The sequence below is a fragment of the Thunnus thynnus genome, chromosome 20, assembly GCF_963924715.1.
Source record: "Thunnus thynnus chromosome 20, fThuThy2.1, whole genome shotgun sequence".
NCBI classification, from domain to species: Eukaryota; Metazoa; Chordata; class Actinopteri; order Scombriformes; family Scombridae; genus Thunnus; species Thunnus thynnus.
The window spans coordinates 2241133-2252941 of NC_089536.1; the positions used below are offsets into that span (position 1 = coordinate 2241133).

Sequence of the window (11809 nt, forward strand, 5' to 3'; positions counted from 1 at the left end):
CCTTTGTGTTTATTATCTGCTAATCCTAAACCTTAAATTTCTTTACTTGAAGGTGACAGGATATGTACACAATACACAGAGAGATGGTGGTGATGGCATTGGTACGGGGTCTCAAGAGGGGCCCCAGCTGGGTTAATTCAATGTTGTTTTCAGGAATTCTGTAAAACAACTATTTTGCCATTTTGATAAATCAATTAATCTTCAAATTGACAGGGATATTGCAGTTATGACTCCTTATTACAGCCTGAATGTGTTGCTGAAACCATTCTGACATCTAGTGGTGCTGAAGGGAACTACAACTCATACTTGCATGCTTTGCTCTATTGAGCTCCATAGGGGAGTGATTCTCTAACCCTGCCAACCCTGTTATTGTCCTTCTTGTAGGAATTTAAACCCTAGATTGGCAGAGGTCATGTATGTAACTATATGTATAATAGTAATTTGCTATGTGAGCTAACAGGAACTAACAAGCCACCGGTCGCAGAATTAACCCGCCATCATCCCCAAGCACCCAAAGTCTACCTGCTCCTGATCACACCCGAACACCTAGAGGCATCAGGATTGTTTGTCCATTGTTTATAGTTTTGTTGTGTTTGTTTGTTCTGTGTTTCGGATTGTCCATATTTTATTTTTATGGTTTGAATCTGTGTGCTTTTGTTTGTTATTTTTCCACATCACGAGGACTAGAACATGTTTCATATCATCCAGGAGAAAATTCTGATGTTTCTCACAGTCTTGCTGAGTTATTGAACACACCATCCTCTTGAAAATCAGTCAGCGTAATTGATATTCACTTTCAAGACATAATTTAGTTATTTATAACTCCCGTCATAGTTCAGTTTGTCGTCCTTCTGAAGCAGCTCAGAATCAGACATGATATCAAACTCTTTGCAGATCTCAGCTTGTTTTTTAGCTCCTGGAATTTAACAGAAGACTTCAAAATTCAAACTTTATTCATTAAGACTATTTTAAGATGAAGCTGACGGATCTTCTGTTTAAACACCTATGGGCAAAGGTGCCTGGTCATGTATTAAAATGGGGGATCAAACTTGGGAAGATACATAATCGGTTTAATTGTAATTTAAAACAAATTTCCTGCATTTCTACACTAGCTGACCTCTTGGATTATGTCAAGAAATGGCCACCTGCACTAGTCTAGATTAGTTAGATTGACGGTGCTGTGAAAACTAGGAATGCATCATGAACAATATATAATTGGGTGGATCCAGACAGGAAATGATTATTAGAAGAATGGCTATTTCATATTTGACATTATATTCATGAAACATTGTGTAGCCCAAATGAGGGAATATATTTTTTGGAAGAATGCTGTTCATCCCCCCAGAGGAGTTCAGAGACTGTAGGATCAATAACAAGGCTGAGGAACACCGTTCTTAAAGATATTCCCTCATGTGGTGCTTTGATGATGGTGGTGGAGAGCACTGTCAGTCCAAAATCTCTCATAGGTGTTCAGTTGGGTTGAGATCTGGTGACTGTGAAGGTCATAACATATGATTCACATAATTTTTATACTCATCAAACCGTTCAGTGACCCCTCGTGCCCTGTGAATTGGGGCATTGTCATCCTGGAAGAGACCACTCCCATCAGGATAGAAATGTTTCATCATAGGATAAAGGTGATCACTAAGAACTACTTTGTGTTGATTTGCAGTGACCCTTCCCTCTAAGGGGACAAGTGGACCCAAACCATGCCAGCAAAATGCCCCCCACAGCATAACAGAGCCCCCAGATCCCCTCACTGTAGGGGTCAAGCATTCAGACCTGGACCAGTTCTTCCTTTAATTTGTCACCCATCTGTATATATATATATTCATATCCCCTTTTGTCAAATTTTTTTTTTTTTTTCATTTATTTGTCCTTTGGTAAAAGGTCAAGAACTGATTGCACAGCGTTATTAACCTCGGCTTTAGAATTATTGGAAAGTTTACAGTACCAGTCAAAAGTTTGGACACAACTTTGAAGGAGAAAGCTGTATTTACTCATTGGAGCTGTTTCTACACAAGCTAAAGTATCCACGGTCTTCATGATGAAGGAGCGTGTCACCCAATAGTTTCTGGACAACAACGGAGGTCTACAGCACAGAGGAGGAAGATATATCAGGCTTTGGATGAGTTTATTGTTGGTTTGGCTCTGCACATGAGATTTGATGACTATAACAAAAATATAGAAAATCGCCAACTTTGTCCTTTAAGTAGCAAATATTTTTGTGTCAGCATACTTACCCTGATGTGACTCTAATTGTGTTCTAGTTTATAATCTCTTACAAATTATTAGTATAGTGTTGATTGCATTACAGCCAATTTTACATTCTTTCAATGTGCAAAGATTTAATTATTTCACATCTGACTCTGTCTGGTTTTGTTTATTAACTATAGAGGTTCATAATCTCTTACAAATTATTAGTATAGTGTTGTTTGCATTGATGCAGATGTGTCATAAATGATGAAACATATTTTACTCAAGAAGAGAGCAAACATATCCAACAAGAATCTGACAATAAAGAAAAACTCAAATCCTACACAAACTGGTTTTATTACACCACAAATGATCCTGGTCGCTCTGGCTTTTGAAATTATGAAAGGGGGGTTTGTTCAGACTATAATATGTTGCTCTTTAAACTTCAAATGTAAACACGTATCCTGATCAACAGACCAAGGATCTAACAAATCTCCATCATTGCTCTTATCTAACTGAATGTAGATCCACATAATTTTATCGTTGGGTAAACAGGCTCAGTGAATTTGGTGTGGAAGGTGTAGAGGTGTGTCAGTGTGTCAAAGGAGATTCTGTTACATTCCAGGAGAACTTCAGCTCTATAAACATCAGCAACATTCTCAACATCTAACATGTTAAAGACAATATTGTGACTGTCTCCTCAGAACACCACAGTGATTAAATGGACTCTTGGTTGGACTTGGCTTGGAGAGCAGAATGTCCAGAGCCACAACCAGAAAAACAAAGACCAGCAGAAGTTTCCTGAGTGGTACATTATACTTGTGTTGGTAGAAGAAAAAGATCACAACATAAAACTGGAATCACTTTGTCAATAATTGTTGATATTTTGGCAATATGGCATTTAAGTGCTTTTTTTTTTCTTTTGTTACTTTTTTAATTTTTTTGTGCATGAAAAACAAAACAGTAACAACTGAACCTTAAAACACACAAAAGGCTAAACTGTCACCACACACCACTATTGTGGTTAGTGAGTAAGCTGTGTTACAGAGTCTCATTAACATTCTGAAATTCAACAAAAACAAGAACAATTTCTAAATTAAAGAAGACACTTGAATTACTTAATGTCCTACCACATTGAAAAATAAAGAAAAAGAACCACCTCCTTCCTATTTTTTTGTTTTTGGCCTCCAACTTTACAAGAATAAATGGAACCTCTTGTATATTAAAAAAAGATTAATGAGCACTTCTAATGTTAAGCTACAGACATGTAATCACTATGACATACTGTAAATATATTACCAGATACCCAAATAAGTGCTTTGCAAGAGCTGAATGAATGTGTGACATAGCAAATATTCACTGTCCTCATACTTGTCCTTACCAAACCATTTTACAAGATATCAAAAGATCACCATCTTACGCATTATAGTAATAAAAAAACAAAAACAAATACAAAGTAATACAAACACAAATGTTCCAAATCATGATCAGATTACACAGTATTTTTTGTAGATGGCATCATGGTGACATAATGTAATAAGCAATACAGAAACAGAATGGTTCTCCCTATGATTTAGGATAAATGGATACAGAATCTGTAGCACTTTTTTAAATAACTGTACTTACAATGTTGTGCTGCTATACGACAACATTGTGCATATGCAAAAGCCTTAGGAAGTAAAATAAATCAATGTACTGCAACCACAAACTGTGTGCAAAATGTGTGTTCTCTTACTGCTCCGATTTAAAATGGACACAGGTAGACATAGTTTGATTTCACCCAGATCCAGATAGCTGGATAAACAGGCTCAGTGAATTTGGTGTTGAAGGTCTAGAGGTGTCTCAGTCTGTTGGAGGAGACTCTATAGAAGGACAAAGTACCAGCAGGCCAGTCCAGATACACTCCAACTCGACTGCAGTCAGCTGCAGGAAGAGGACCGAACTCCTGTTCACCATCATGCCATGCATAAAGCCCATATCTGTGGCCAAAGTACCAGGATTTGGCATTATGTCCAAGCCTGCTCACTGTACTGCCTCCTTTCCTGCCTATTCCCATGTAACAGCTACACCAACCTCATCAGAGTCACCAGTACTCCACTCTACCTCCCAGTAATGGCGCCCATCTAGCTTCTCATTGCACAATGCCTGGACATGTGTGTCAAACCTCTTTGGGTGATCAGGATTTGTCTGCCATGCTCCACACGTCGCCTTCTTGTTTCCCTCAGACAGAATGAGGTAGTTGTTTGCTGTGTTTGGGTCCAGGGTGAGATCACAGGCATCTAATGGAGAAACCAAAACACAATCTGTTATTGGCCGCCATCCTCATCATCACACTGTAATTTACAACACCGCACATACATATAATATTATGTTATTATGGGCTTTCCATGACATTTTTACATATAAATCTGCTGTAATCCTGTTTTAATCACATTTATAGTGTAACGTTACTGTGTTTGGCTATAAGGCAACAAGTATCTCATGCATGTCTTCACATCTTGTTTCTAAATAATGGTCAGAATGGAGCGTGTGACTGTTAGATGCCAAATCAGGTTTCTAAAGGAGAGTAAGAAACACATGCAAAATGACTTACACCAGATCAAATCTCTTCTGTCTTTTACAGCCCTCACATCAGGGACATTAGGCCTTGTAAAGTTCTCAGTAACCAGACTGCCCTCCTTGTAATGGTAGATGGTTGCTCCTGTGTATTTCTTATTTTCTGAGGCTGCTATAAGGAAACGGAATTGCTTGATGTCCTTCAGGCCTTTTGCAACGTCATGGAAAGCTTTGACTTTCTTTCTCATTTTGGTTAACACTTCATCTGAGAAGTACCAGTGGTCTTCATTGGTTCTTCCTGATCTAGATGGATCCATGCAGTTGGTCATCGCATCAAGGAAGGGGTCAGTACTTCCCAGGGAGGTGAAAACGAAGCACAGAGTGTCTTCTACACCTGGAGTAAGAATCTTTCTATCCAACTCTGCCTTATTTTGGACTATCTTTGTGTTGGTACCCTCCATCATGCCTACACAGTACCTGGTAACATTGATCTCTCTCTCTTTTTGATCCATCCACTTGTTTAGTTTTTCATGACTGAATGGTGACTTGTCTCTGTCTTTGAAGAGTCTTTCCAGTGAGCTCGCATCTTGTTTCCCTGCTCGGATGGAGGGAAGTGTCTTTGCAATTTGTTGTCGAAGCGTAAATGTGTAAGCATTACACAGTTCTTGGAACCTTTTCAACTTTTTGCGAATTTGTGGGAATTTCTCGACCACTTTGTCTGACAGAGAATCGTTGCATCTCATTTCCAGTTGCCTTAAATCTTCTAGAGTTTTTTGAATTTTCCTCACTAGTCCAATGTGGATCTCATTTGTCAGCTGTGCAGCTCCGGAGTCAAAATATTTTAACGGCATCAGCCAGACTGTCAGTGGAACAGCATTCTCTCCCTTTTTTCCCAGTAGCCCTGGAAGTTCTTTGCAGGTCCTCACTGCTTCTGCAAATGTTGTAGGGTTGCTGTCAAGGATGAAGTCACCATAGAATTTGCAGGAGAATTCATTTGTCAGGGCTTTTTCTTTGTTGGTGAGCTGCATTTGAGCATTCCCCTGAATGTCAAATGCTGGAATCTTCTTGATCACGGCTTCCATGCTGCCTTGGATGTCCTGAACACTGTTTTCTTCAAACTTCTCACTGTCAAATACAAAGAAAGCATTTGCTCCATATTGGATGCCTGTGACCACATGTGTTGCCAAGCCTTTCTTAATGATATCTGTTTGTTGCATGTTCTGTGTTTCGAGTTGAGTCAACATCAACTGTTTGAAGTTGGTGGTAGCTTTGTACCGAAGTGTCACTCTGCTCTGAGTCTTGAATTTCTTCTGATCATTCAGGTAATTGGCAGATCCTTTAACTTCAATCAGTCCACACAGGAAACTGGCCTTCAGAGAAGCTTCAACATCCAGCAGAGAAGACTTGGAATCAATGGTGTCAGCTGCCGTAATCTGAAACTGACTGCTGCCATTACAGGATCCATTTGTGCTCTTTCGTAGAGTTGTTTCATCCCACAAGGAGAAACCTACAGATAGTAAACATCAACCATGTGTTAATGCAGAGAAAAACATTTTGTTAACTTTTAACTTGAGCTAATATGGATCTTTCAAGAAATCTGGGAGACTGAACCAACAAGTATATCCAGACTTCTGTTATGTATCTCCAATCATAACTCTAATCGACTGTGCTACAGAGTCACTGGAGCGTACAAACATGTTCTTTTTTCATGGATTTCTTGGTTCAAAGTAAATTCATCAGTAAGGGCTACACTCAGGTCCACCTAACGCTTTTCTTCCATCATTTAGGTAACTGGATATTTCAAAGAAAAATGCTCACTGGGCACACATGCTAATAAACTCTATCAGGTTTCTTTTCTCAGGTCCACAGCAGGTTAGCATTATTGGTATTGTATGGTTGACTGTGAGTGCACAAGAAAACCCAATTAAATAATGGTTTAACTTTAAGTTATGTTGCGCTAAACTTTAAAACTAGTTTGAAATTTAAAAAGATTAAATTCAAACCTCTCTTAAACATCAGTTGAGTTTTTGCTCTAAACCTAGATTGAATTTAATTCTCTTTGCACCAAAACTTTAAACTCCAATTCAAAATGTGATCCAGTATTAACTTTAAACTTACACTTGGGGAGGTTTAACTTTTAAAATGGCTGCCTTTTTGAGATGGATTGAGCAAAACAATCAAGTTCTAATGTAACTAATGTATTTTAATTGGAAGTAACTTTCGTGCCTGCAGAACTTTTGTTTTTCTGTAAGTTGGGGCTCAGGAGCACAGAGGCTGTATTATTTGTTTCTCATTTGTAATTAATTTTTAAACTATAACTGCTACATCACTCAACATTTAGTCAGGATATTTTATCCTTGTTTGTATTTCTTTATCAGTCCCATTGCCGGACCAGATGACCCACTGCTGGGAAGTAACTTATTCTCGCTGCTGATGTTAATGATATCCTCAATGTTTCTCAGCCCAAAAACATGAAAGTGTCCTTGACAACTCAACAATATGATGGATTAGGGTTATGGCCATCAGTTTTAATTATTTCACCTTTGATTCTGAGAAATCAAGTTTTTTTGTCAGTTTTGGACGATAGCGGAAGCGGCTACATTAACCTACCCATGATCCTAAGCAACTGTTACTATGGTGAAGAAGCCAGCTAAAGCCATGACATAACCTATATTCAGTATAACATTATATATTATAAGTACTGCAGATTGGTGGATACAATCAAGAACAACACTGAGATAGATAGATAGATAGATAGATAGATAGATAGATAGATAGATAGATAGATAGATAGACAGATAGATTATTTGTATATTTCAATAAAAAAACATAGATTTTAGAGCCCCAGGAATGAAAGTAATTTTAAATCCAGAATTTGAAGCTTTGTGATTGGCTGACTGGATTATCAGCCGCCTGGAAGTGTTTTCCTCACTGTCACTGTGTTCAGGTTTTCTTTTAATGATATCTTTAACATTTCTCAAAAAAAGAGAGAAGTGTCCTCGATAGTTCAACAAGTTTTTTTTGTCAGGTTTTGATATTGGAAGGCTAGGAAAGAGCTTTGTGTTGTGGGCGGATGTGGCACGTTCAACTACTGTTTTTGTCTGCCGTCAGTGAGCTTCATTCCATTTCACATTCCTTCGATTCCTTTAAAAGCCAGGTGCGTCTGCACCTTGGTGGATTGCTATTATAATGGTGCATTTGCCAAGAAGGAATGCTACTCTGCAGAGGAAACGGATCTGCTCGTGCATGAAGTGAAAGTGCATGATCCATTACGAGCACACTGGCCCCTGCTGCTCCTGGACCCTCTCGTGGCCAGCCCCCACAGTGGTGGGGAAGACCACCAGTTTAAGACCCTGTTCATTATTTTGTTGTAAATTTAGTTTTGTTTCTTTTTTGAAAAGGTTTATTTTTTAATTACAGATTTGGTTCTATTTAAAATCGTTTTGTTCAGTCATGGAGTAACAGGTAAAATCAGCAGGGTTTTAGAGATACAGTAATACAGATACAGATACAGTAATTAGCCTTTCATAGCCTTTCAGTGGCACAAAGATCTGATAATAACCTCACGATGATAAAGTAATCATGTTACTATAAATAAAATACCTTGAATCAAATACAAAAAATATTAAAATACACAAAAAACAACAGAGGAAGCATTACTTTGGTGACATTGACAGTGATTAAACACAAAGCAAGAGCTCCACAAGCAGGCTTGCACTGTCCAAAAGAGAGAAAATTTACTGCTTTTACTGCTACAGTAGAGTAAGTAATTATATTATTCTACTGTTGTCTACATCAAGCTCTACCTGGGATCAGTTCATCTCTCCGGGCGTCATAGAGCATCCCTAAGGTGAAAGGTCGACCCAGCGCAGCTATGACCATCCTATCTGAAGACATTTCTCCAACCTGTTGAGGAACATGACACAACACAGATCTAACCAAACCCACAACATTTTCAACATGTGATTAAACTGTCTGAACTTAGTGTCTCTTCTTTACTTTAAAAAAAGAGAATGTTTTAAGAAGATATTCAAAGTGGGTTATTCAGCAAACCTAATCTCAGCAGGTAATTTGTTCCAGAATTTGGGGGCCCGGACTGCAAAAGCCTGATTGCCCTTAGTCACCAGATTGTTGCAAGATTTTAGTTCAATGACAACATCATTTTTACTACTGCTGGAAATTTCCGATTGCAACAAGTACTGTGAAAGTTTGTGTTTGTCTTTGAGCTTTTGTTTAGTTTGTTCTTACGAAAAATTATTTTAAACCATCTTAGTCAACTTCAGTTTACTCACTCCACTGTGTTTGTTTTTTGAATTCCAACAGATGCTTTTTGTGCACTAAAATCTACAAATATTCTTTTTGATGTGTAAAACCTGAATGCTTCAGTACACTCTGAAATGAAACTCTGAAGTTTTCCACAAACTCACAGAGCTGTGGGACATATCTTTTTACATTTATTATTCTCATGAAATACAAAGTGTTGACTTCTTAACCTTAAAAGTGCAGTGTGGTTTTTTCCAATAAACATACTGTATATTAGGAAAAAGCTGTTGGTTACTGATTAACTGCTAAAACAATAAACTGCTCTTTTAGAGTTTATCTAATAACATGCAACAAGAGATCATAACTTTAGAACACTTGATAAAAGAAATAGGTTTCATTATTACAACTATAACATAAAATATAGGATTTTTGGAATACATGGCAAATACATCTAGAAACAGCGCAGAAATTTCATACAAAGGCTCATACTCGATCTTAGTAAGACAACATACACACTAAACAATTAAAGCTAGTCTGACATTTAGTTGCATGGTTGTGGACAGAGGTTTACTTCTTTATAATATTGGGAATTGATATTCAGCATGTTAATGTTAACGCATCAAGTTTGAAATAAACTGATAATATGTGAGAGTCTTGCTGGTGAGGATAGCTGGTGCTTCAGACAAGTCTTAAATCATCCATAAGTGAGCCTCAATCTCAATGATAAATACATTTTGACTCATCACAAGGCCACGCTCTAAAAAGGATAATTCTGGTTTATTTCATCCTGACATTATTACCCAGGTAGACAGCTCTCCACCGTGACACAGACAGAAAGGGCAAAAACAAGAAGGAGACCAGCAGACAACTTATTGGTCTTGGAAATATTCCCAGGTTAAAAAATATTTTCACGCTGTTTGTCCTTGCCTGGTGTAGTCGTTTAGATCAGAGTCCTCTTCACGTCTGCCTTCCAGTCTGATGATCTGTGATACTGTGAACTTTCTTATATTCTGTTCTCTGTCCTACTGACTCCTCCCTGACATGCCTCCTTATGTGGCTGCAACCTTATTTTAATTCTGTTGCAGTTTTTCCTGTTATCTCACATACAGACCAGTGAAATCTGAAGAAAGAAATGGGCAGCCCTTCACTCAAAACTAATCAACATAAAAAAATCACTACTTTTACTGCTATTTCTATTGCTCTATTGTTTCATTGCTATTGTGGCTGCAATGTCAAAGAGCAAAGATCCAAGAATTTTACTTTACCAATACAAACATACAGAAAAGTAACTTATATTTATTTACTATATTGTTATAATTAATTAAAAACACGTTTTGTGAAAATAGAGTTAAGTCTAAAACCATCCAATTTCAAATATTTGGTGGGGCACATTGATTAGTTTCATCTTTGTTTGCATCTCTGTTGTTTCTCAGATCGTCTATGGTGTCTGGCTGTCTTGATGTTCTGTGAGTTCTCCATTGACACACACTTCACTTCCTTCTTGTCCCCAGAGTTGGGTCCAGGCAAAAACCTGCACAGCGTCATCGTGCTATCTATGGGATTTCGCAAGCTAACTCATGTCAGGAAAAAATGGAAAACAGTGTTGTGGCAAGGATGGAAAATATGAATCGATTCTTGGAATTTCTGAATCAATTCTGAATCGGCAGAGATAGAATCGCGATTCTTATGTGAATCGATTTTTTTGCACAACCTTATAATATATAAGTTAAGAATGCGTTTTCAGATGTTTTTCCACACCAAAGCCCAGAATAGCAGGAAAAATGAGGCTTAGCTTAATAAATTATTGTTTGTTTGAAATTTCAGTGTATTAAACTTGACCCACCATTTGTACTAAAGCAAGAGGACTCTAACGTTGCTTTGACGTCTCCTTGGTCAAGAAGCATTAAATAAAAGGGAGAAAATATATTCTTGACAAGGAAGGGAAAAACGTTAATAAACAAACTTAACAAAGACAGTAAATAAAGGTATAAACAATCAAATAGCTGCTATCACAAGTTTCTGAATGTGATTTTTCACCTACAAATAACCTTAAACGTCCTAAATCTGGAGAGACTATCATCATGGTAAAGGAGGGGATGGAGGAGCAGTGATGGTGGAGAGAAGAAGCCTGGGGCCTTCAGTAGGACCACATGTGGCAATAAAAAATCAACCGTAGCAACAAATCATAGCCAGAGCCCTGTCACATGGAAATTCAGCATTTAGAGGTTTCTTTGCCCTACCTGGCTTTTCCTCACACAAAGCTGGCTATCATGACATCACTAAATTTAAATATGACATATAAATGACTAGGCCTATATTATTTTGTGAAAACAAATGAAACAAGCAAATCACATTGTCTTATTTCATATATTTGTTCAGCTAGAATGAAAGTGAAATATCTAGAATAATTATTTTCTACTGGATCCAATGCTAATACATTGTTTTTGTGTTTGTTTGAGTTTTTGACATACTTGAATTTCAATGTAGATTTAATATCTCTCTGCCCAAAGTAAAGGCAGCTATGCCATACAAATAAGTTAAACATAGATATCAGATGTCTCATATTGACCAGCCAACACCTCTTGAGGTGAAATGGGACAAGGCACAAGCTCTTTGTAAACTATGCTCAGACATTTTTCACTGGCCTTAATTAAGCCATTTGTTGCCATTTCATGTCCATGGCAATAAACTAGAGATAGAAATTGTAGACTTACAGTATACTTTTTACTACCTGCAAAGAAAACTGTGATTATCAAATTAAAATAATGATGAAAAGAATTTGTTTATTTCTCCC

General features: G+C 37.5%; 1 pseudogene; it reads right to left on the reverse strand.

Annotated features, from left to right (window-relative positions):
• Window positions 1–2940: 2940 nt before the first annotated feature.
• Window positions 2941–8759, reverse strand: LOC137171563 (neoverrucotoxin subunit alpha-like; annotated as a pseudogene).
• Window positions 8760–11809: the final 3050 nt, after the last annotated feature.